The sequence below is a fragment of the Poecilia formosa genome, unplaced genomic scaffold, assembly GCF_000485575.1.
Source record: "Poecilia formosa unplaced genomic scaffold, Poecilia_formosa-5.1.2 Scaffold9, whole genome shotgun sequence".
Lineage (NCBI taxonomy): Eukaryota > Metazoa > Chordata > Actinopteri > Cyprinodontiformes > Poeciliidae > Poecilia > Poecilia formosa.
The window spans coordinates 3,730,820-3,758,457 of record NW_006799948.1 but is presented as its reverse complement, the minus strand read 5'-3'; the positions used below and the strand labels follow the sequence as shown (position 1 = coordinate 3,758,457).

The 27,638-nt window shown below is 40.2% G+C and overlaps 1 long non-coding RNA gene across 1 annotated transcript in view; it reads right to left on the bottom strand.

The window, feature by feature from the left end:
* Window positions 1-3,663: 3,663 nt before the first annotated feature.
* The window catches only part of LOC107833877 (uncharacterized), a 135,257-nt gene continuing 111,282 nt past the window's right edge, over window positions 3,664-27,638 (bottom strand). The window contains exons 4-5 of the long non-coding RNA XR_001659653.1: window positions 17,108-17,219; window positions 3,664-3,735 (exon numbers count right to left, since the gene is read on the bottom strand). This is a non-coding gene — a long non-coding RNA (uncharacterized LOC107833877). The remainder of the gene's footprint in view (window positions 3,736-17,107; window positions 17,220-27,638) is intronic.

Below are 27,638 nucleotides of genomic sequence, written 5' to 3'. Positions count from 1 at the left end.
GTAATTCACAGTTTTTTAAAGGTTCTGAACTGTATTTCATTTCTTTGTTCAAAACTGAATACATGTGCACTGATAAAACCTTGGCTTGAACATTCTAAGCTGAAAAGGTACTTTGAAGACACAGTTTGACATTTCTTAAACTGCATTCTGACAATGAAAACACTTGTTTGGCATTAGAAACAGAATCATCCATCCTTTGTTACATATTCTTAAAAATACAGATAAAATTATAGGTGATTCAAAACTAATATTTTCATTTTATTTTTGCTTCCTTTTTCTTTTTTATCTTGATACCAGAATACAGTTCTATTTTTACTTCCAGATATCACATGTTGAGAAACTAATACCAGCCAATGTCTAACCATCAGCAAACAGAAGAAATAAAGATTGACTGGGAAAAATAGGGGAGGAAAGAAGAGGTTGGAGTGAGAAGGAGAAATAATGCATGAAACATGAAACTCTGCAAATTTGACTTATAACAAGCAAAATTACACCCCGCTGTCATTTAAATTATGGCTGCCCTCTATAAAGGTGTCTTTTAGATGCATTAATTGAATTCGGCACTATTTCCCAATAATAATCTGTAAAGTTCAGCCGTCCATCCTTCACGAGATCCCCGCCGCGTACCACAGGAGTATCTATTTCAGTGGCTTAATTTATTTTCATGATTCGCCGATAATGACGGCCATGCAGGCTGTACATCAGAATTAACCTTCATTTCACTGAGGTATATTACGATGACAGTCCCCGACACATTTCACCTACACAAAGGGCATTCTCTCCCCCCCCACCCTTCTTCTTATGTCTCCCACTTTCTCCCACTTCCTCCTCTCACGCTGCCCCTGCTGTATAATCATCCTCAGCAGACCAAGATTGTTTGATAGCCGATTAATTTTCATAGGAAATCAAGTGGCCGGCTCTTCCTCACTCTTTCTTTATTTCACCTCCTCCCCCCCACACTCTCTCCAAACACATACTGATGCTCCTCTTCGACAATGCCGAACAGCGCTTTAGCTTGGTGACTTTTTCTGTCAATTAGGTGTTTTATTTAATCTCGTCTCACTTTTTTCCCCCCCCTCCTCTCTCTCTCGTAAATTGCATCCCTCGCCTCCCCCCAGGCCTCCCCCCCGGTTTCTGATATCTGCAGCGTGGTTAATTTATTTTGGACGATGCCGATGCAACAAAAGTGCTGTAAATTAATCAGGGGACATCAAGCGAAAGGGGGTCTCTAATTTCTATGCAAACCATTAAGTGTCAGATATAGATTCCGCCATTTGCCATGGTCGCAGTCAAAAGATTTCATTAGGGACCTGACGTCACATTTCGGAGGCAGAGCCGGATCATTTCTGTCCCATTTTCCCCCTCATGAGCTCTTTGTTCTTCGTCGCTCTGTAGGATCCCCGCCACTAAAAAAAAAAAAAAAGGCCCCTATGCAAATGACAATAATAGATTTCGCTAAGCGCCCGCCGCAGCGGCGTGATAGCCTATTTAGAGAGAAACCAAAGAAACATTCAATTTGTGGCATTAACCAGGGCACATGCAAAGGTTGCTAGGTTGCTAAAAAAAAAAAAGTGATTAAGAAATTACAGAATTGCTCCTCTCTGCTTGAAGTTCCTTCTTTCATTTTTCTCCTGTTCCTCATTGACACGGCATCTATAATGAGGAGGGCTGGTAATTAGAATATTCTGGAGAGGTGAGCCCTGCTGGAACTGGAAGTCAGAAGACTGATCTGTTTCTCCCTCCGCCTGTCTCTCCCCATATTATTTTCTTTCTCTGCCATGAGGGCTTGGATGCAGAACAGAGTAAAAGCAGCTGTCTGATGACCAGACTCTCCAAGGATGTCTCTCACTCTTCTTTGTGCATGCTTGTACAGTATAAGCGTGTGTGTGTGTGTGTGTGTGTCAGTGCCTCTGTGCCAGTGTATAAATATAATCAATCTCCCATTTACATACAAATAGGCTTCTCCCCTTCATCCTAATAATCGGCACAGCATCTACAGAGGGGAGGAATTATATTCCCTCCACGGGACAATTCTGTATTTACCATTAGATGCTTTATTGATTGTTTTTTTCCTCCGTCAATTTTTCTCCACTTCATTTTATTACGGGATATTGAAGGCGGCAAGGCTGACATGGGCACATACACTTCATTATTTCCTGCCCAACAGACGATTATAGTTATTGACACTGTCACATATTTGCCCTCATCATCGGCTATTGTTGCTTACTGCTGTGCAATCCGGAAAGTTGCGTGAGCAAGTGTGTGCGCGCGTGTGTGTGTGTGTGTGTTCTGACACATGGCAGTTTGGTGGGTGAAGAGGATGCACTTAGCTCTTCATGTGCATGTTTGGGTGTGTGTGAATGCTGGCAACGTGTCTTATTCTGTATCATATCAGTGGCGGTGGTGACCGGCAGGCCCCTGACTGAGTGTCAGTCCTACTTTGGACAAACAACCCCCTCTGTCAGCAGCATCACTTATTTTACACAGAAAATAACCGTGATAGAAACAGGGAGAGGAATCTTTTACTGCCTTTGCTTGTCAGAAAGCTTGAAGGTCGCGGAGGGTTGACGGGGGTGATGGCATATTTATATGAAAATCAAAATTATATGAAGACAACTTATACCCAGCTTGAACTATATGGTGCCCTAATGGTCATATGTAAAAAAAAAAAAAGGTTCAAACAAAAAAATCTTAAAAAAAGCTAGAATAGAACTAAATAATTTCCTCTAATGCGAAAGAACCAAATAAAGTGACTAAAATAAAAAATTAGGTGTGAAATTGAACATAAGGTAGAAATACTGATGGCATAATTTAGAGTCAATGGGTTTATAGTTAAACACCATCAAGGAATGCAAGATAATTTTGGCAAGCCATAAACAGGTAGTCAAAAATGTTAATTGGTTATAAAGGGGTAAAATAAATACACAAACTTGCTACAAGTGTGCCATTATACGACAGTCACACCACTTTTCTGTAAGCAGAAATCTAAACTTTTCACACTACTGAGGCCCGTTTATATGGAGCTGTTGTTTGGTGAATCTGTAACCATTTCGGTGCGACTCAGCTGTTTGTATACGCATGACCAGTGATGGGAGTCTCTTACACTTGCATTTTGTGAAACTAAGACTCAGAATGAAATTTTTCAGGAATCGTGGAGGTGTGAAGTACTCTGCAGGTGTGAAAGCACACGCATACAACTACAGTACTTGTTCTATGCCTGGACAGGCAGATAAGAATGAGAAAATGGTGGATAGCATTGGAGTGTTTGTGCTACTTTACCTATTCCGTTTAGCACATCTGATTCAAAATATGTCACATAGGCATTTGGTTGATTGGAGGCGCACTTTGCATTTAATGCAGATCCTGGACAAATCCCATGAGGCAAAGCACATCCACACTTCAGCAACGTCCTAAACTCACAGTGCTATTAAGAGCTCTGACACGACAACTACAGTGAATTCAAGGTGTTTTGGTGATATTATTTAAAGTGTCATCTAAACTTTTCCCCAAGCAACATCCAGAAATACTGTCAGTGTCCAGAAAGCCTTATGAAAAAACTGAGTAAGAGCTATTCTGGCATTAGTTTGCTTTGTCCTGCTTCAGACAGCAGCATCTTACACATTTATTTTATGAATGGCACTTTAATAAAAAAAAAAAGTACCACCTGCTGACATTCCCCTTAATGAGTGTTGAATGATGTGATCTTGACGTTGACTGCATATACCCAAGTGATTCCTGCAAAAATAGTTCAGCATACGTTTAGTGTAAAACCCCAACTAATCAACAGATGTGTCATTTATCGCTATGGCATCAAATTTCAATAAAAATCAATATCGGAGTACCACAAACACACTGAACTGAAGTCCAGTTTAGTCTAATTTTATTCAGTTCACTACATTTCAATCAGCACATCTAAATTTGCATTCAACCTAAAAGGATGCATTTCAATTTGCTCCAGTAGTGGCTATATTATGAGCAACTCAAACAATATAAATTCAAAGATTCAGTTTGGCATTGTGTACTGAAAGAAGCTTTTGCGCAAAATTTCACTTGGATGCAGTCCGCGGTGTGCAAAGATCAATGGACTAAGCACTGAGCCCAGCGGAGCACTTTAATGTCAACTTAAAATTAAAGGATAAATTCTTCAGACACAACAGTGTAAGTGAGGAAGAACCTGAAATGGGCATTTTCTAATGAGTTTCCTGTAGCTTTCTTTGCTACGAAAAGTGTCTCCCTTACTGTCAAGAAATCTGTTACTTTTCGAGAGGTGAAATCTCACCCGGCTCCCAATCAAATAACATGTTCAATTAGAGCTCAAGTTCAAGTGACAAACATCACCGCATCATAAATGGTGTAATAAAACAACTGCCGTCACCACCACACACTCGGTAATGAGCAATTTAGCTGTCATGGCTATTCTCGAGGTTTGCCATCAATAACAACATCTGCTTGCTACAGTAAGTTGATTGCTGGAAACAACTTGTCACATAATTAACTTGTCACTTGTTAGCGTGATTAGATTCAGACAGGACTCCTACACTTGGTTAAATCATGCGGTTTCTTATTTCTTCCAACATTAGAGGAAACGGTGAAGGTAAAAAAAAAAAAAATCCCCATATCCTTGCTCAACCTTGTTAATTAGGTCGTAATGGCCATTATTGACTCATTAACAGGCATTGGGGAAATGGCGTGTTGGCTGTGCCGATTTCAAAGAAATCAAATGCCATCCTGTCTATTAAACTCAGCCGACTGACTGGAGCCTGTGAGAGTTACCTACTGCGGGATTCAATAACTTTGAGAATCATTACTGTGCATTCTTTTATATTAAAAGCATAAGTAAGCCTCGGATCCACAGTCATGTAGAGAGAGCGCCTCACTCTGATCAGCCGATATTAAAAAAGCATCAATTTTCGTCAAAGTAAAGTATGTCTTCCAAAACAGCAGCAGTCACTGTCAATGTGTAACTTCATCTGGTGAATATACTCCATGATACTATTGAGGGCACTGAATATGAAGGAGATTGTTTAAGTCATACATATCAATCCGAACTAACTTTGAAGAAAATAATAATAATCAAAGACAAAAATCTTTCTACTTGACTAAAAATTGCTTTTCAGAAAGGCTGGAAATAAAAGTTTTTATAAGCCTTCCCCATTTTTCAATGGCTGCAGGGTTGTTTTTTTTTGCCAACAGGAAAAATGGTGACTAACTTTACATGTTTTTTTTTTTGTTTTTTTGCCATAAATATATTGGCAATGTTTTGTGCATCTTAGTGGTTCATTTAGTTTATTAATGAGTACAGGCTAATTTGGATCCACTTAAATTCAGGATTTAAAATACCTGAAGAAAACACTTCACTGAAAATGGATTTACAGTTTGAGAATTACGAAACTTTTATACATGTTAAAACACAAGTTAGCATTTTCAAAAATATTTTTGTTCTAACCACTAAGCTGAGCAGAACTCCATGATTAATGTAATATATGGAGAATTTTTTAAGCTAGTTTGTGATTTTTTTTTTATTCTGCAAAAGAAAGTTTCCTAAAATTCTCACTTCTTTTAAAATCCCGAATTATATATATATTTTTAGTGACATGGATGTATTGTTTTTCAACAATTTATCCAGAATCCTCTGTCTTTACCCACAGCAAATTTACAACACAAAACAGTTTGGAGGTAGAATGCTTAAAGTGAAAACACCCCTCAGATCTGGCTACTTCTTTTTAGAAAATACCTCATATTAAAAACTGGTAATGTCATTATAATTTTTTTTTCCTGAGATAAAAGATAGTCTGATCAGTATCAAAGTCATCCCAAAGTGCCCGCTTTAAAAAACAAAAAACAAAAAAAAAAACAAAGAGACAGCTCTGAAAGATCATCCACAGGCATTGACAAAGTGGTGCAATTAAGACAAATTTAGATCTGACAAAATGTTTGTCTGAGGTGTAAACATGCAAGTCAACAGCACTGAAGATGTAACAGGCAAACAGCCGCAGCAGATCACAGCATTTAGCAGCTTGTCATAATCAAAAGAGGTCATTAAAAATGTAGAAATTCCAAGGAGATTCGACTGCGATTATTGAGGAAAATTAGACTTTAATGTTGATAGGAGAAGCAAAGGCTTTAAATCGTGCAAGTTTATGCTATTCCAACTACAATTTCCACTGAACATCATCACCACTACTCAAGATATTTTTTTTTTTATTTTTTTATTTTTTTAACCATATTTGGCAAAACTACAACTGTATTGTGGGTACAACTATAATGTGGCACTTAAAGTTTTGAAATGGTCATTGTAAATATAAAGTGTTTTGCTGAAGACAAAGTTAAGAGACACGATTTACCGTCTCGTCATCAGGCATGATCACCCGTGGCAATAACCTACCTGAGGAGGAGAGAAAAAAAAAATTCTAATTAACAAAAACTGTCATTCAGAAATGATGATGGAACACTTTAAAAAAATAAAACACACACACACGTTCTTTGAAGTCCCTGTTTCAGCAAAAAAAATATATATATATATATACACGGCATGTATTAAAAAAAAACGTATATTTAATTAAAATGATAACTCTATTCTCATTTTTCAAACTCTCAACGCTTGAGGGCCAATTGGGATGAGTGCGCACCCCACCCCACCACCCTCCTGTGCAGCTACAGCTTCTCCCTATCAGTCCGTCTCCTCTCACCATCTCTCCTTCTCCATGTCTTTTCCCTCACCCCACTGTGGCTCAGTGAACTGCTCCTACAGCAATATCCCATCATTACCATCTCCCCAGCTGAGCTTCAGCCAGCCATTATCATGCGGCATTATTAATCTTCTTGTCTTATCAACTTGCAAATCACAAACCATTGTGCCTTATGGCACAGTTTGGGGTGCGCGGTTATTCATTTTGTAGGTCTACCTATCTGGCAAGTCTTTCAAATTGCCCTACGGAGCGTCAACTCTCCCACTGTTGGCTAGTCCTTCTGTTAACAGTCATTAATCTAGTTTACTCTTAAGTAAATGCAAACAATTCTCGCACTGAGGCACGAGCCGGAGTGAAAACCTTCAGAGACAACGACACGGTATCAAACACAAAGGTTTTAACGAAAAAGCATAACGTAATCTAATTGTCTTTATTTAAAACACTCTACAAACAATTATTCTTACTGCTATCGTTTCTGAAAGTTTCGGAACATAAAGCGTCCACACATATTCGCCAAAAAATGAACTTGATATTTTTCTAAGTTATACTTCAATTCTTCATGAACTTAAGCAGATTAAATATACTTGCACCCATTTGAATTGATGTTTTCCGATTCTGGTATGCGAGTGCAGTGCTTTAAGAACCAACTTCACAAACTTCTGATATGTTTTGGTTATTTTTATGCCAAACCTGGATTAAATATCCACTTTTTTAAAATAAAGTTTGATGTGCATTATCAAACATTTTGATGTATAACTGCTTAACACACAACTGCATAACATTGCCTAAAGCACTACAAAAAAGTAGAGTTAATCTTTATTTTAAAAAAGATGAATGAACGAATAATAAATGACCAATTGTACACTTTTGAGGTGTAACCAAATATTTAGATTTTAATAGGCAGACATTTAAAAAAAATACAGAAAACATGTCAAACTTAATGGTTGTTTGAAAGTTTTTATTGCTCAGAATAGAACATTTTGCTGTTCTGCTCTCCTTCTGAGTCAACGGTTGCTAATGTTGCCAGGTTCTTTTTAGTCGAGGTCTAGCTAATAAAACATGCTGCATGGATTTTGTTAAGTTCAGCTTTAAAATCGCATTACCTTAATTAAAGTGATTGAACTATTTTTGCCTTTTTTTAATCATCACAAATAAATTGGTGAAAGCTTTTCACAGCTAGCTGTCCAGTAGCGTGCAGCAGCAACAGGTGGGGTTCGGTGCAGTGCTCTGCTACAGCCAGAGAAAACTGCCTTTTTTTCTTGACAGCTCATTATAAATAATCTAAAGTGTAAAAACAATAACTGGTTTGAAATTGTAGCTTTATATTTTTCCAATATTTTTTTTTACTTTCTTGAAAGACAAAAAAAACATTTTGAAAGTAATTTTCATTTGGAGTTTTCTGCTAAAAGGAGTCAACGGCGATGAGGGTCGGTTTTATTATTGGCGAGTATTTCTGTTCACATGTCCAAGACTGACACCATCAGCCAGAGACGGCGTTCCTGTGATTCCTCCTTGATATTAGTATTCCAGAGCTGAGCAGGAAGATGGAGACAGGGAAAGTTTCTTTAAAGACACGCCATTGACCCCTCATTCTCGCTCTCGCTTTAGTTTGCTTTTCTCCGGGGCTAAAATATTCACCCTGGATATGTGGTGTGGCTTTTGGTAGGCAACTTTGAAGGGGGAAAAAAAAATAAAAAAATGTGTATAAGGAATTCGCAAGAAATGCGTGTTCTGCTTTTCCGTGTGTGTGTGCGCATGTCTGAATTAGCATTTTCCTTTGAAAACTTTGCATGATAAATCACCATTTTCCCCCCATAGCTCATTAAGCACTATACAACAGGTACTAGGCATGAAATATTTAGCAGAAGACAAAGTGTTTCATGTGCTCCCGTGGACCCAGCTATTACCCAGGCCTTTCACATAACATCTGCTAAAAACAGCCCACCCTTTGATCTTCATTAATATCATTTGGTTAAATATTTCAAATACGCCGTCATATGTTTGATTAACATCTTTCAGAATTATTCAGTAAAACAGAAATTAGCTCTGAATCTTTAAGTGCTAATGATGAAATCACGATTACTCTTCCGTCGCTTTAAGGCCAATGGCATTCAGGAAAGAGTGGTAATTTTCTATTTGATCACTAATATATGGTTTTGCACACTGGACACTCCATGAAACTTCATATATCAACTTCCCTCTTGCATTCAAATATGTGCTTATAAGCCCTGGGTATTAATATTCGTGATGGGAGTATTTTAGAGCACATTTCAGAGCACTGCGTGCTCGACATTGTAATTTCCAAGCTTATCTAATCAATTCTCCGAGCTCTATCGGCCTCATATCAGGCCTTGTGAAAGAAATCAGCTCGGTAGCACCTTCAGAACGCTTATAAATAATGAAAAACAGCTTTTAAAAAGAAAAAAAAGTGCTTAAGGAAAAGAAAATGTTGATTAAAAAAGTGCCTTTTATCCATAACTTGAAATCTTTTTCATTCCAAAGATGCGGAGGACTTCAGGCAAACTGGGACGAATAAAGTACTTCTATCTGACCAGGGAAAAAAAAAAAAAGAAGTATTAATTTTTTAGATAAAAATTGCTGACAGCACAGAATGAGCCAGGTGGTATTTGGATACGAGCGGTGAAGATGAGATGAGAGCCCCAAAGATCACTTTCATCTTGTGTATGGAGTTGTCCTTGAAAACTTCTCCAAACTCTGTCCTAGAGAGCAGCAAGTTGGTCCTACTCGCTCTTCAAGTTTTCCCGCTATTCGTGTGCTGAATTTGACACTTCAAAAACAGAGTTTGATCCGATCGGAATTGGACAAATCAGTATTTACTTATGATTTTATAGCTTTTCATGCATCTACTGTCACTGGCGACTTTATGAGACTGTTGAATTGTTGGCATAAATAGCAAATCAGCAAGTCAAATAGCAGCAATACAGCGGATTTAGGTTTCTAGGTGTTATGGGGACAACTTGCTGAAATTTAAGTTAACTTTGACTGTGTTATGGATGTTTTGCTTGTTTAAAATTTTTCAGGCGCTGTGGATCAACAGAGATTTTTAAGCACAACCGTTTCGGTTTCACCAAACCAGTTCTCAGGGGCTCAGGTTGATTCGCCCATTTCCAGTTTATACTCCCATTTTATGCATACCAATTTTGTTTTCTTCTACTTTTACTTCCTAAGCCTTCCTGTCTTTTCCACCAAGAACAAGGTGTATTTTTCTACAATGTGTAGTGTTTGCATCAATTTAGTGAAAATAAAATGATTCAGTTTAACATACAATTTGCTTTATTTTATATTTTGTCCACAAACTGTGTTAAACCCCATTTCCATAGATGTTTTAAATTGATTTTTTAGCAATTTCATGACATAAAAATTAGTTTAAAGCTCAGATCATGACAACCACAATATGTAATGAAGTCATGAAATCACTTTTTTTCTTTTTTTTTCAGAATACAGGAATATTTTAAGTTGTTGGCTGTCAGAGAGTGAGTACAAAACCTCTCATTATGTACAAATATATACTAGGAATGAGCATTACAAAACACAAGAAAGCATAACTTTGTATTTGAACAAGTTGTCTAAAAATGACCACAAATGCGAATTATTACAACCCTAACCCAGGTATGACAAACTAGGTCCATCGGAATGAAGTACATAATAAGGTGACCATTCGGTGCGTATTGTACGGAGAAATAGAGGAAGTAGGAAACAAGGCAGATGCAGGAGGGAAGACAGAGAAAACTTTTGCATGGTTAATGTCTTGTGTCCTATTTTGTCACACTTGCGCTTCCCACGGAATTGAAGGTAGAAGGTAGGAAGGTGGAGACATTTTATGTCTGTCTATAAATTAGCAGCAGTGAGTTGATGAGCAGTGAAGGAGGGTCGTCTCTTTACTCAAAGACAGAGGGGAAGCCAAAGCAATGTGCCACCATCCCAAGAAGATGACGCATTACACACATCCACATACCCTCAATGATACGCTGAGGTCTTGATGACAGGTATCTAGTTAGGCTGATAAAGAAAAGACTGCTGGGCACACACATATACACGCACACACACACACACACACATACGCACACTCAGAGAAAGTCTGTGCCGCGGCCTTAAATCATCTCCTCCGGTGAGGATTTGCATTCTCCTCCTGGCAGGTCGACCGACAAATTGCACGGGCTACCACAGGAGACGGAGGCGAATGGCAGAGGGAAGAAACACCGTCTCATCTGGAGACTCTCTGCGGAGGCACTCCTTCAAGACAACTCCCTTTCCAGATGCGTGGCAGATAGAGAGGCAAGGAGGCAGACACTCTCTTTTTCGGAAACCGGAAGGCCTAGCGGCCATGGCCAGACCATACATCCCTGGGGCCAGGAGGGGCTCGGAGGCCAGTGTCCCCCCCCGAGCTAGCCCTAGGCTGACTAGCCTTGGGCTATCATTCACAAATCAGCCCCCGTTTTCCCAAATCAAAGACACCAACTGGGGAGAAACTGGCCCAAAGTGCTGCTAAGTGGCTTCAATAATTTACACCCCAAAATGTCATTACAAGGATGGACTGTCCAGAAATTAGATGGGAAAAGGGAACCAGAAGACTTTCTCAGGACTTTTCAGTTTAAAAAAAAAAAAAGAAAAGAAAAAAAGAACTGTCTCCTAAAAGCACATTTCAATCTTTAATCAGCTGATAAAGTATTGCACAGATGTGGGTTAACAGATGAGCTAATAGGAAGAATTTGAAGTTAAAGATCAGAGTGAATTTTGTCTTTTTCCTATAATTTTTTGATTCACGAGGGAGGCCCGGCTTCAGGCTCATTAACACATTCAACTTGAACAAAGATGATGTAACTACACAGATGCTGAAACTGGTGGAAATAGATTTTTTTCCCAGCAATGTATTCTCAGCTAACATCATAAAGTTAAGAAAAACTGAGACCTCAAAAATAGCTAATATTGGAATTAAACATGATTTGCCTTAAACATCTGAGCTACAAACAGAATGACCTGCTAATTTTTTTGTGGGTTTTCATGACTTCAAAATAACACTGACTACATCCAGTAATACATTAAATTGAAGTATTTGTATTTGCTCTTAAACTGGATTATCACACTCCTGTCCTCGAGGGCGGAAATCCTGCAATCCTTTTATGCGTCCCAAGTCCAAAATACCTCAACAAACGGAATTACCTCCCCATTCACTCGGAGTCTACAGTCCTGCTTAATTACTTAATTTTGTAATGCAGCTTTGTTGACAGAGAGAAACATGTAAAAGTGATGGACTCCATGGAGAACGGGAACTTGGCACCACTTGTAGATCCAGCTGTATGCTTGCGGTTGTTTCTCCTCTGGAAAGTGAAACTCGACCAGTGTTGAGCCTCTAACGGGTATTCTTCCTGCATCGCCATGTACTTAGTTTGGTCCATGCACTTTTTGTGTCCTATTGAATATGGCAAACTTTAAAAAGGACTTCCTATTCTGGAATGGCTTTCATCAAGGCATTTTCATGGACTCCACAATTTATATTTGTTGTTTTGACCTATTCTGCTACCTGAGCTGTGACTCTGCTGCTCGTCTGAAGCTCCATTGGGCCTCTTGGCTCCTCTTCTGACTAGTGGTCCCCTTGGCCTGCCTGTCATCTTAGATGGACGGACATGTCTTGGCGGGTTTGCGGTTGTGCCACACTTGACGCGTTCTCAAATAAGGTTTAAGACAGTTGGGGCTGAAGTCACATGATTCAAAGGAAGCAGCCTGGGTAATTGAGTCGAAACAAATATAGTAAGCAGGTAATATGAGAGCCAGGGTGAAAAATAAGGAGGGACAGAAAAGGAAATGAGAGAAAAGTGTACAGGCAACCTGCAAAGTGTCAGCTTTTCCCATGTAGGTGCCAGTCTCTAAGGCACTGCACATGCCTTTAATGGATGTGAGTGTGTATGTATTCGGTAGGTAGAGTATGTACATTCTCAGCCTCCCACTTGTGTTTGTTGTCACGCTGCCCTCTATCCCTTTCCTTAATGAGGCTGGATGCGTGGCTGCTTCAGCACCTGCCATGGGTGGCCACAGGGTTAATCCTGCCTGGCTTTCCTCTCTCACTTCGTCCTTCGTCTCCCTTTCTCTCTGCGCTATGCCTCTGGGCTGCTGACGGCAGCAGGGGCTGCATGAGAGGGGCCGATGAGAAGGGAGGGGAGGTGACAGGAGGCACTGATATCCTGGGGTAGCCCCCCCACAATCCCTTCACCCAGCACCCCCCCCCGCCCCCTTGCCTCCAATCACAGCAGAATGAGTTGTACAAGACACCGCTGGATACCTGACAGCCGAACTCCTTCATAAATTACCAAATGAAGATTGATTGTGTTCGCCTCACGCTTCTGTTTTTGTCACTGCCCAGGCAGACGCACGCTTAGGCCGGGAGACGGGCTCAACATGTTCACATATGCAGCCCAACAGAGAGACAGTGACACATGAAGAAATACACAAACTTGGCACGCCGAGTCTCAGCTGCCCTCGCTTGTTGTCAGGCACGAGGGTAAAAGTGATCTGGCTGCTTCACGCTCTACCAGTTAGATAAAACAGTCAGTCAAGTGGGTAGTCACCTGGTCAGTCACTCGAACTGGTGATGCAAACTCCATTACAGATCCTGTCAGTAAGGCCAAAGGAAGGTGTATTATTTATGGAGTAGGCCAAAGCATCAAAAAAAAAAAAAAAAAACTGCAATGAATGTGTGTTTGTGTACGAATCTGGGGTTCTGTGAGAGTGTGTATGACCATATAGCCATGTATTGAAATACCTGGAGCCACAAAGAAAAACTTGTAAATACATGTATACATGTTGGGACAGGGACCAATTACAATTATAAAAAAAGAAAAAAAAATTTTTTATACGTTTATTACGTCATCACTTTTACAAGACCAACCTCCAATACGGCCATTCAACCAAGCTGTTGCACTATTATCGAACAAGCTAAACAAATGTAGAGTTTTTAGCAATCTATCCAAGTTATAATTCAATATCAGTATGTACACTAATAATATTGCAAAAGCATGCACGGATTGCAGTATGTGCTATATCCAGTTGTCATGGATACACATGTTGAATGCCAATAGGATCTCCAACCTATTGGACGGAGTCTTGCTGGTTAAGATGCCCATACCTGACAAATGTTAATACCTGCAAGCATATAGAGCTTCAGGCAATAATTTCATAAATATATTTTCTTAATATTGTCCAGGCCAACTCTTAAATGCTTATCAACTTAAGTCAAAGGTAAGGTACAAATAATTATTTGCAGTACATCATGCTGCATTTTATTGTTCAACTTTGCTGGTTAGGAATACAAACAGTGATAAAAATCACATATGGAGTTTGCTGGCAAATTGGAATAACTGAGCTCAGCCTGTATTGTGGCCCTCAAGTAACAACCATTGTTACCCATTATGTGTGAAAAAATATTTTTCCAGCCATGCATTAAATTTCAATATATCTGTACTTTATATAATACTTGGCTGGATACAAAAAACCCCTTTGAGGCTCACTTAAAAGTTTTGTTTTCTGTAAAACAAAACAAAACAAAAACAGAGATTAAACTTTTTTTAATTTCATTTGCGGTGCAGGAAAAGTAAACAAAAAAAAAGTTTGCAAAATATTATCTCCTCTGTGAAACTATCGGACTCACGATTATAAAATGTGAAAATCTTTAGGATGTGACGTCATAAATCAGAGGAAAGATACTTATGTTGATGCTTAATTGCATAAGTTTTGCACCTGTAATTTGTCTTCTCGTATCTCAAACTTGTTTGCTGAATTATATTTGGATTTATGGAACCAGGTTCAATATTAAGATGCTTTTAAATGTTTGGTGCAGGAAAATGCAGTCTGACAAAACTGACATTGTCTACTTCATATTTTTTAAAATAAGCTTCAAAATAATACTAAATGCTTTACTTCTTTTTCTTTTCTGTTAGTGAATTGTGTTGGATTTTATTTTGTCTAACGTAGATTTTCATAATCTTCATAATTTATATTCCGTATCAACTTTGGTAACTATTTTCTTTTTCAAACATTTCTTGCTTTTGCTTGAAATAGATTTATTCCTGTCCAGGACTTCAAAGAAGTCTCTGTCAAACAAAAGCTTTATTTTTATTTATCTATTAAGATAGAAGGCGGTAGATGCAGAAATGTGTCGTTTCTGCCCCACTCATATTAACATTAGCATATATTGTGCTGAACAAACACTATTTTGCATCTGTCCTACTCGAATGGATAAAAGGGTGGATTTCAGTCGAAGGACTCAGAGTCAGGCGGCTAAGATTGATGCTTCTCCGTCTCATGCAAAAAGATCGTCTACATCAAGCCGTGCCTCCTCCCGCCCGTCAGTGTCCTGCACGTTCCGACAGTAAAACCGTCCGTATCAGCAAAACGTCCACAGCGGGCGCACACACAAAGTTAATTGACTTGAGAAATCACAATCAGAACATTGTCTCTATTTCTCCCTCTCTGCACACTCTCTCTCTCTCTCTCTCACACACACACACACACACACACACACACCCTTCCTCCCATTTCTCAAATACAATTTTTTTTCTAATCCAGGAACTGTAACCTTGGCTTGTAAGTTGCTTACTCAACAGACCTTGTTATGGTGCGGCAGCTTTACCACTCTTGCCTCTGCTGAAAGGTCAGCACTGTCGCAAGCGATCTCATTTCGACGCAGCCCTGCCCCGTTATGATCGGGCCATTATCATAAGCAGATTCGCAAATTGGCGTGGTAAGGGATGATGGGACCTGGGCCATGAGGTGCTTGCCGGGTGAATGCATGATTGAGAGTAGTAATGTGTGTACGGCCTGAATGTGATTCATGTTGAACAGTGGTTTGTGAGTTTCTGTCTGTAAAAGACGCTTTATAGACGAAGTTTACTTACCTGCTGGTAAGGTAAAGAAGCAAACGGCAAATTACTCATGAAAACTTACCCGACACTGGCCGTTTCCTGTCTCCCGTTTCCACCAGTAAATTGGCGGTGCCTCAAAAGAAGACGAAAAGCATGAAAAGGAAGAAGGTAGAAGAAACAGGAGACTTTTACATGTATAGACACACCAGAATGACTTGAGGGCCTGTCAGAAAGCTGAGAAAAGAGCTGAAGAGAGGAGGAAGACCGGAAAGAAAAGTCAAATAAATCTGACTGATACTCTTTCCCCAGCGGTGGGCCAAAATGCCAGACGCAGTGTAAATCACAACGCGCTGACTGTCCATCCCCGGCCTGAGCAGACGTCCCCCCCCCACCACCAGCTGTCTTCCGCTTTATGACTCGGCCAATCATCTTATCAAGAGGCGCGGGCGCGGAGATTGATGTTTATTCAGAACCGTCCGACATAATTCAGTTACACAACCAGGAAAAAGAGACACTTGAACATTAGGCCGGCCCCGCTAAATGAACCCCAGATAATTTAATGTGCCATACAGAGGACTCAGGCCGATAGAAAAGGTTTCAAGCGTATCCATTTATCTCTCCTTTCTCCAGCAGCGAATGGAAAAGTTAAGAGTGGGTCAAGTTCACGGGTCCAAATGGTTTTGTCATGCCTTAAAATTCTTCTTAAATATTAATATTGCACACATTTGGATCGCCACACTGTTACTCTAGCGTACTGTAAAGGCCAGCTATTTAGTTCTCAAAGATGCCTGCGTGGGGTCAGATTCTTTAGGTGAGCGGTGCTAAAAGTACCAGTTTTTATTTCATAACTGATGGCGGCAGAATAATGGGCAATATTATAACGACCATTAAATTGAAAGCGGAGAAAGAGACTAAGACTCTAAAATAAGGGATCCCTTTAAGGATCTAACTATCTATAGTGTAAAAATAATTAAACATTCTATCTTTTGAAGATTTTCTAAGTGATTCCACAGACATCCTCGCTGGTAAAAATGTGAACACAAGTCTTAATTTTCAGATTCCAGAGATTCTGGATTATTTGACCAACTCAGATTGTAATAGAGTTATCAGTAATTGTTATACTGTGAGTTAATGTTTAAAGCCTTTCGTCGTGGGATACTTTTCTTTCGAGTTTTGATTTTTTTAAGGCTTTCTAAAATCTTTATTAGGGTTGCCAAAAACTTTGAAGTTGGCAAATAGTCAAAATAAAACAGCAGTTCTCTTCTTTTTTTTTTTTTCCAGTAATAAACTTTTGCATCTATTTGATCTGACTGTAGGTATGAGCCAGTTTGTCAAAGAAGCCATGTTTCTTCGCTATTTACTCATCAACAAGGTACAAATAACCTGTTTTTTTGTTCTCTGTGACAAAAAGCAGAGTCTCGTAAAATGCGACAATAAAGTTCCGTCCTGTTGCACCTGAGCGTGGGAACAGCAGAGCCAGGTGCTGCCAATGAATTTCAGAGCAGAGGTTAATTTAGTGAGGAGAAATCTCGCTGCAATTACCTTGTTCAATGTCTTCCCTCCAGTCGCCCTCGGGGCCCGTCTGAAATGTCACCCTGGAGGAGGCACGGAGGTCTGGGGGTTTGGTGGAATGGCGATTCAAATCATGATGCACCTTTAAAAAAGAACAACCAACCACAATTTTTAATATCACAACTTCTGGAAAGGTAGGAGTGGACAGATTCTCTTTTGTAGCCCAGAGAAATACAAGAATTAAAAGGAATCGTGGAGGTTTCTCAAAAGGCTTAACTAATATGATTTTTAATAACAGCAAGGGGGTGGGGGGAAGGAAAAAGGCTTGTGCCGAAATCATAATTACATTGGTAACACATACAGAACAGTTGCTTTGTTCTGTTTCAAATGGCATACATTTATTTTGGTACCGTGACAGGAGATGTCACGCAGTTAGTGACTTACCCTGGGTCCAATTTCATGTGATTTTATGGATCAGTGACAGAGTAACTCCCCACTTCCTTCATCATCCAGCACGCCTCACCCACCCAATACACAGGGCTCCATCTTTATCACCCTCCCTGTAAGCCGAAGGGTCTGGGCTCGCCGGATCTACTGCTGAGATCTGGGAATGTCTGTAATTACTGCTCCATCTTCATCTACTCAAATCAGCTCCGATTCGAATCTTTATTTCCCCGAGGCCCCCCAGGCCTGGGCTCCTAGCTAGCTCTTACCTCCCAGGAAGGCGCAGCCAATGTCTGCGCTTTTTAATCAGACCTCGACTCAAGCTGTTCCAGCAGAGAGGAAAAAGACGGTCAAGCTGTGCCAGCGGCTTTTTCAGAAGGTGAAAGGGTTCCAGCAAAGTTCGGCCCAAATATAAACATCGACAGTTGGTTAATTCAAACGCGGCGCAGTGTGTGCAAGTCGGATGGGTAGCTGGGAGTAATATTTTCTTTTTTCACATAATTGTCTTGTGGTGTCGGCTCGTCCAACTTTTTTCGCCCGTCCAACACTTTGTCGGTTGAGTTTTCAGGTCATTAGTGAGCGACGGTGCCCTGGAATATCACACGGCACTAATGGTGCCGCAAAAAATTAGCAGAACCGAGGACTAATTTCATTAAGGGGCCTCGTTTTGCTAGCTGATGTGTTTCTCTTAGCTGCAGTTCTGACATGTATGCTAATATATAAATTTCCGTGTTTGGTTTCGACACGCAGAACCAAAAGAGGAAGCAGCTCATTTGCACTTCAGAGCGTGACTTAGCAATCTCTGCAGGCCTTTGCTTATTTGCTCATCGCTTCCCCGCCCTTCTGCATTAAACGGGAACAAACCCAAACAGCGGGTAGTCCGAAAGACCCCGCATTAGAATTTATAAAGAGTTTAAAAGAGGCACAAGCAAACGGCATTTACACAAACATCATCAATATTTCACCGTTTGTAAAACTCCCCTCTCCGATGTGCAGTTAAATCCTAATATCCGAGTTAATTGGATGTATCTGGTTTGCTAATTGATTGTGACTGTTTGGAAATCCCCCCACCCCCACTTACAGGCGTTCCGTTAGGACATAACTTGTCTTGGCGTAAGCGTTTCAGTGGTGTATGTACAAATAAAATTGGCCCATTTGATCAGCTGTCAGGATATTATGAGTGCATTTGTCAGTCTGGAGGCTTTTCAGTGTCAAATAAAATACTTAAACTGCTTGGAAAGAAAGATGGAATCTATTGAAACTTGTGTATTGCTTTGGGGAAAATATTTTCACTTTGAGCTAGGCAAAAAAGAAATCTAAAGATGTTTTCAGCTGGTCGTAGCAACTCCTTCCATATTTGCTGTGTGTCTTAGATGGCTTCTAGTAGAATGTAAATGTGAGTTTTTAGGTCAGGTTTTCTTTAACAGGTTAATAATTACTACTGTTTCATTAAGTGTCAGATTTGATGGCCAACAGTCATCTTGGTGAGGCTTTTTTTCACATGTCAGAGTTTGTATGATTGTGTTGGGATGCCTTTCTAATTCATGCTTTACATTGTCTGACCTTTAGGTTGAAATAAATGGCCTAACCCTAAGAGATGTTGAAAGCTTGGAATGTTGTTGTTTTTGTCCTACACTGTTAAAAATGTCCACAACTTTATTCCTGATCTGTCTTGTGGGTTCACTGGTCTTTGGGGTGCTGTTTGCATCACTGATGTCCTTCATCAAACTTCTGAGGCCTTGGATCAATTACTGCGATAAAACTATACACACTATTTACCATCTAGATTTTATTCAGAAGCATCAACACAAAAAAAAGGGAGCTAAATACACGTGAGATTTTCCGATGTAGAGAAAAAAAAAAGAACGTGCATCACATGAAATCCTGATAAAAATACGTTGAAGGTTTCAAAATGTGAAAAGTTCAAGGCATGTAAGTATTTTTGCAAGGCGCTGAACAAAAGATAAAAAAATAAAAAAAATGCTTGTACCTTAGTGAACATGTGCCAAATAAATTGGAGAGTCAGCTTGAGTAAACCCAGAGGCCTAATTAGGTACATAAATTCAAAGAACATAATGTATGAGAAGGATGAGCGAAATGGTAGGTTAATGCCGCGCGGAGCAGAAATTCGCCCCGCTGACATCACGGGGCCACAGATGACCGCACGGCGTCCTGAAGGGTCTTTTGAAGTGTGCATTGTAGCCGAGGCCCGGGCTACAAATCACCTCTGCCCAAAATAAAGCACACTAGACACACACGGGCTCAAGTGCATTCATATCCCCCCCGACACAAGCCAAGTAATAACGAGGAGTGAAAACAAGTAGAGAGCAGTGGAGATGAGAGGGAATAATGGAAAGAGTGGGTACTCCTGTCTTAGAATGCCATGGAGGACATCCATTTGTTGTTTTCTTTTTTCCCCCCCTCCTTTGGAAAATGGTAAATATGCCGATCATGTAAACTATGATGACAATCTCATGAATATAAGAGCATGTTTGGATGTGTGCCTCGTCTTCCTAATGCATCACTCATGCTTTGCGTCTGCTCGGCGATCGCGGAGCTAATCAAAGCCAAACACCGTCATGCATTTGTAGAGGAGAGATACTTGACGGCTTTTAACTCGGCAGAGGTGGAGCAGCGGAGGAAAAAGAAAATAAAGATGCATAATACCCTTCCTCCTCCTCTTCCTCCTCCTCCTCCTCTTCCCACTACTGCTACATACACCACCCCCCGGACCCTCACCCCCCAGGTGGGCTGCTCATTAAATGGTTACCGTGTGGCAGGTGTTCGGTCACAGAGCATTGAGAGAGAGGGTGCTTGGAGTGGCAGAAATCATGAGATGAATCGAGAAGCAGTTAGAGCGATGAAAACACGCGGAAACAGCCACGTTCAGCACAAACACGCAAGCGAGGAAAGTGCTCACAAACACAATCAAGGTGGTGGTGAACAGCTGTTTGGAGCAAATCCCTGTAGACCTGACTGGTGGTACTGGTTCCCTGTGTACCACAGATTTCTCTCTGGGTGGCCCTACCGCAGCCGATTCTCAATTCAGAACATAAACTTTCAGTATTTTTTGAGATTATTCAAAACCTGTTAGGAACACATTTTTAGTGTTATGGTGTTTGGAAACCTTGTAGATATATCTTTAAATAGGACAGCAACAACGTTTTACGGCATTTTTATGATTGATCCTCTAGTCTAATTTTTTCCCCAACCTTGTTCTGGTTCAGCATCATATCCATGCAAAGTTGCTATTGATCATAGAAGATAGTGACAAAACCAGGCTGGGATTTATTTTAATCAACGCTGGAGGTCGTCCTAACCAGATGTCCTCTCACTTGGCTTCTCTCATTGAGGAGGAGCAGAGGCTCTGAACGGAGCCCCTCCCGCGTAACTGAGCTTCTCAGCCTCTCTCTAGTCCAGACATCATGTTGAGAAAACTCATTTTGGCCACTTATGTCCATAGTCTCATTCTTTCAGGCACTACCCAAAGCTTTAGTCCACAGACTAAGGTAGGAAGGTATAGAATGACCAGAAAATTGAGGACAAAACAGTAATCTGTACCCGTCTGTCTTCACCATGACAGAGCAATACATCACCCGCATCGCTGCACACAAAGCACCGATCTAACTATCGATCTTATGCTCCATTTCCCACTTATTTAAATACGTGTCGTCTTTAAACATTTCACCCTCTTTTTTTCAACCTTAAGGCAGATACTAGCACCATCTAGTTCTCTTCTGGAAAGCACCAAAATATATATCTTTTTGCAGGTTGTGCTATTTTTAAGCAGGAATGCCAGTCCCCAGTCTTTTAGCAAATTTTGCTTCCTTTTTATCCCCCCTATCAGACTGATTATTTTCCTGCCTGTCTGGTCCTCCATCCCATAGTTTCTCATCTGATTCAATTAATATTCAGACAAAGTAAGTGTGAAGTAGAAAAATAAAAAAATAAAAAAATCAATTCATCATGCTCCAAAATCACATCTTCTCTTCTTTTGTGATTTTGTAACGGTCCTTTACATACATACGCCCTTTAGAATGCTGAGAGCCTGTTCTGATTGTGCTCTGCCTTTTTTTTTTTCTCTCTCCATCTTTCTTCGGCCCCAAGGAGGATATTGTTTTGTCTTTGCCGCGCCGGGCTCTGACAAACCCGAACTCGTGTATGTGCTTGCACCGGCATCCCAAACAAGCGTGTGTGCCTGCTTGTATACAGGGACCGCTTGTTATTCCCAGGGTTGAGGCTCACTGAGGCCCGTGTTTCTGTGTGTTTACAGCTCTGGGGGCTTGTTGCCTCCTGACTACAACAAAGACTGATGAATAAATAACATCCTACTCTCTCTAGCTTACTCTCTCTGAGGCCTTGAAGTTTGTGCGCGCATGTGTGCCTCTGTGTGTGTGTACATATATGTTTGTATCCGTATTTGTGAGTTTCTGCGTATGGTGTGTAAACCCATTCCTGTTTGTGACCATGCATTTCTCAGCGTGTGTGCGTGTGCATCTTCAGTATCTCTCAACGGACCAGGCTCTCCTTCATCTGGCTGATTCCTGGCCCCTCTTGGCAGCAATCCCTCATAGAGGGATTGCTCTCTGAGGTTGCAAGGGACAAACACACAGACAGAGGGGAAAACATCCTCTTTATCCTACACATCAGTAGGAATATGCAGAAGCTTGCGTGTGTATGGGTGTGTGCGTGTGTGTGTGTGTGTTGACATGTCTGCGTGTGTGTATGTGCAAGCTCGGGATTTTGAGGAAAGCAAGATCCATAGAAAAATAATGCATTACTCCCCTAAGAGGCACAACCACAAGCAGTCACTTTATTTCAAATACGCTGCTTTACTTAACCCTTAGAGTTTAAATTAAACTCTCCTTGAACTTGGTAACAGTATAAAGGTATAGTGAGGATTTAAAAAGTTGTGGTTAAAAAAATAAATAAATAAACTGTTGTGTTATTGAAATCCCGGAGAAAGTTCAGAATTGACCAGAGTTCTTCCTGGTTGCATGTAATATAGAATTACGCATGAGTTGACCAGATCCATACTGACAATATCTGGGGGATGTATGTTTAAACACAGCCAGCTCTTTGATACCCAACTTAGATTCCAATATTTACGCAGGTTCTAAACTAAGATCTATAATCATGATTAAATCTAAATGATTCAAATACAACATCCTCAGCTTCAGAATGATAAGTTATGTGATGAAAATCTTTATACTGCGATCGGGAAAATTAATTCAAATCTCAATTCAGCTTCCTGTCATGTAATATGACCATGTTGCAATCAAATATTAGCCAACAAAGCCATTTTATGCAAAAATTTATTTGAGTATGCTTGAAAAAAACAAAAAACAAACAAAAAAAAACAGCAAGTAAGAATCAATACCAAAATTCACCAAAACACTTTCACCTCTTTACCTCAAGTTGTCACATCTTTGATTTGTCCAACAGTTCTCTGCCTCACAAAACCAACGATACAATAAAGATGACCCATAATCCAACATTGGAAATAACAATGGTCTCATTCATGTTTTCGCTTCTGGGATGCAGAATTCTATTTTGTGCTATAATTTCCGACATTTCCTAGCTGAAAGAAGGCTAAGACACGTTTCACCTTGCTAACACAAAAGAAGGAGTTAGTTATTTGGAAATATTTCAAGTAGTAAAATCATGTCACTGCCACCCATAGCTCCTAAAAATTAAACAATTAGAGCAAGCTACCCATTTTTCCCCACTTTTTTTTAATATATAAGTGGTTTGGTGAAGCCATATACCACTTGTTATTCAAGGTTTTAAGCCCTGTAGGAATCCTGCATCAGCCTTCGCCTATTGCCAAATTCCTCCTATTTACACTGACTGGCCCCATCTGCATAACAACTTTATTGCCATGGGGAAAAGCAATGAGAGTTAATGCACCAACCAACAAATAAAATGCCTCTCTGCGAGTAATCTTTAAGCGATTCCTACGCTGGCTATAAACGGGTCTCTTGTTAGCGCTATAGCAGCCCGATATTCATTTGTCTCTCGCAGCTGCTTACGAAACATGAGCAGGAGGGGGAAGTGGTTTTATTTACATGACATTATGTTACATCAAGTGGTTGCACTCAATTAGGGAAGCCATCACAATGGTTTTAAGTCTCTAATACAGTCTGCTGAAAGGGACCATGACTTGCTAATAGGGTGTAATTCCTTTTGTATCAGTATCCATGTGCGATGGCAAGAAGGGAAGGGAGGAGAGGGGAGGGGGCAAATCCGTATCATCAGTAAAAACAATGCATCAATTAAGCAATTAGTGAGGAACAAACTGGGCAGCTTTCCAAACCCTCCCAATAAGGCACTGTGCCAAGGGGGCTTGTAATGTTCATTATACCCACATCACAGAGACGGAAAGGGAGAGAGAGAGAGAGCAAAAGAGAGAGGCTTGTCTTTTCATTTGCAAAGTCGAGGCATTTGTCTGCCAGCATGGAGACGTTTTGTTCCACCAGATGTGCTTTTTAGTGAGGCCACATGGTCGGTCAGGGCTGGGGAGAAGGTGCGCGCGAGCGAGCGCGTCTCGCGTACGGGGTGGCACCGAGCGGCCTCTTGGCTGCCATCTGATTAATTAAGACTTGAAAGGGGCCCAGTGGCAGCAGGGTTTTAATTGTGGTAATTGGGGTTAATAAGGTGCCATTACATGCGCTGATCACAAGTATTGTTTCATCCAGATGGGCAAATTGAGCAGGGTTAAACACTGATGGTATAAAGGATGGGAGGAAAAGGAGGAAGAAAAGGGTTGTTGGGGGTTTAGGGGGGGGTATGGAGGAGAGGGAGACTTGGCAGGCTTTCATGGCACTTGTTTCTGCATGTTAACACCATGTATTCCCTGTCGGGTAGTCAAAGCCTAACACACCGCGAGGATAGAAGTAAATCAGCAAACCTGCAGTGGTTTTAAACAATAAAACTTTTCAAAACGTGCTAACTTTACATGCAGATATTACACATAATTGCATTTTAACAAAGCCTGTTTAACTCCTACTTCCTTCTTTAACAACAAAGATCATTGATTTTTACAGATTTACTTTGGCCTAGTCAAAGTGGACTTAAATCCAACTAAGTTTCTGTTGTGTGACCCTGACCAGGCCGTCCATGCTCAAAAATCTTCCAATGGTGCCGAATGAAAACAGTTCTGCTAAAAGAGAAACCCAAAACTCATCCACACAGATGACAAAACCAAATTCTGGGTACCATGAAAACTTACTGGCAATTAATAGTCATTACTTTTCCACACAGAGCCAGGCTGGTTTGAATAGTTTCCCCCCCCTTAATTCAAATTTACACTTAACTGCTGTTTGTATTTTATCAAGTGATTCGTAATACAATTAAACTGTATAAAGCTCTTACACATGTGAGTGACAAACACAGAAATAGTTGAGGCACAGAATTAGTCAGCTCTTTATGGCCTACAGGTACAATGACAAAAAGCTAACCAGTGTTCATCATACTGGATACTATAATGTATGTCCCCTGCAACACAAGCAGTCTACTAATGCCAATCCAGGCAGTATAAGCATGGAAAGAGAAAATCCATGCTTTTCTTCTTATGACAGGTGTGTACTCCTTCCTCTGATTTAGAGTCGTTGCGATGGTGGCATGCCAAAATTTACCATCTGCCTGCTACTCTAGTTCCTGTAAGGCCACTTGAAAACCAAGCCTTTAGAACAAACTGTTTATCCATTGGAAAGACAAAGTTCAGATATGACACATGGTACTTGCAGGCTGTGCTAAATCTGTCATAAAAGCGAAAGATATTGCAACCAGTGAGATTTTTGCTTCCTTTAGCTCCACTTTGTTGTTTTTTTCCCCCATATTGGTAGGTTATGCGTATCCAGAACCTTCCATCAAGAGAGAATGGACTGCATTATGCCCTTCTCCTCTCTAGGAGGTGCTTTTGTGTGTCCTGGTGATTTGAGCTAACACGGCAAAAGCTCTGTGGAGTGTGTCTTCTTCAGCTGCTGACAGCAAGTATAAAGAAGGGAGGCGCTGATAAAGATGGAGAAAGAGTGAGACAAGAAGGAGGAGGAAAAAAGAGGACTGGATCATCACTGGTGGTGCGGCACTGCTACGTTGTCTACCTTTCTGTCAGTGGAGAGACAGAAGAATGCAGGGCCAATTAATCAAAGTCAGCTGTAGCTGAGTGCCTGGAGTCAGTCATGATCCCCACCGCAACACACATATACATACACACAAACCCTTCCACCCTTTCCAGCTGTGCCTGGCTCCGATGGGGAGTACGAGCACACACCACCACCGTCTTCTGGGGACCCCCAGTGGATGGTGTTCTTATATTGACCATAAAGTGACACATTAACCTTTAAACAATCTGCACAGCATCAGCCCAACCCGTCCCGACCGAGTCGGAAGCAAAGTCATCCCACTAGGAGAGAGTGGAGTCCTTCCGTTTCAACGATATGCATAACTCTGAGCGTCTCGTTCCCCTGTGAACCCAAAATGCGGAGATCATCTCCCTTACTCCTCCATAAATTTGTCAAAGTGGCACTTCTGCATAAAAGCAGACTTTAAGGAACAGCACATTTAAACCAAAGGCGCCGTCGCCTCTTCATCTCTCGTCAGATGTAATGCTCACCTATATACTTTTTTTTGTTCTTTTTTTTGCCTCTGTCAGACTCTCAACCTCATAAAAACAGAAAGAAAATTATCTCCACATTGTACAACATCACTTTTTTGCCATCTGAAACATTTTTTTTTTTCTGTTTCTCTGATCTTTACCGCTGCTACTGCAACAACTGTCAGAGTCAGGCCAATTTACCCATCTCCATTTCTGCTGCAAAAGTTGCTTAAATGGCTAGATCTCTCTCTCTTATTTATTTATTTGTTTTACAAATTAGGTAAAATACTTAATTTGACGATGCTTGAACAACCATGCAACATACTGGTTTGTTTTTTGGGGTGGAGTGAGAACGACTGAAAATGGATTATTTATTTTATTTTTATTTTTCTGTTGGATGCAATAAGAGTAAAGCAGCAATATAAAGAATAGAGTTTTATATTTGTGACAAAGAGGGGTGTGAGGGTTCTTACATAGACCAGCCAGAGAGACACTGAATGGAATCCAAAAATAATCTTAATTTATTACAAAAAAGTTCAAAAATAATTAAACAATGAAGAATTGGGTCCAAAACTGAGGTCAACATAACAAACTACAACTCAGGTGGTAACACAAAGAACTCAAGAACAAAAATGACCTAACAAGACATGAGGGGAACTTAAACAATACCAAATCTTTAAATTTCTTTAAATTAAACACACATTAGAATGAAACTACCAAATAGAAGAAACATTAAAGAAATGGTCAAATTAAACTAAAGAAAACCAAATTTCCTCAATGTTATTGAACAATTTCTTAATATTTCTGTAAAATCAAACATAAATTCAATATGTTTTATACTCTATGTAAGATCTTGACCTAAAAATAATAAATCAGGCAAAAATGTAAAGGTATTACATATAGAAATGACATACATGGTTAAATTAGAAACTCACTCTGTAGCACAACATGTCTATGACTTGTATCACCGCCTGCTGTAAATGACAATATACACTGCTGCCATCTTATCCAAACATAACTTGTAGATAACAGGTAAAATATAGAGCTATGTATATTTCAGCCTTTGCCTGGAGACACTACCAAAGATGATTAACATATTTAGATTCATATAATTGAAAAGTAGTAGTAAATGAATAGCTTTACCTTAACTTTTTATGCATACAGAGTATTCACTTTAATCCCGTCTTAATTTTACACTTGTAGGGAATCTGCCAGCTTCTGCAACCGAGAATTGGACCACCAGGGCACTCTCCCAGGACACGCTGGAGGGATGTTCATATCCACATACCCATGTTTGTTCTTTGAGAAGATTGGAGAAATCATTACCTGGACAGTGGTCTCTTCAGATGTCCTGTCTTTTAATGCCATTTTCATCAAAGCAGAAGTTGAGTATTCAGACTCTTTTGTCGCCTTCTCACAGTAAACTTCCCCAGCCAGGGAAGCATCGGAAAGAAAAACATCAAAAAGCGTGGCAGATGTAACACGCTGTCACTCAAGATATCGTACAGCAAGGACTTC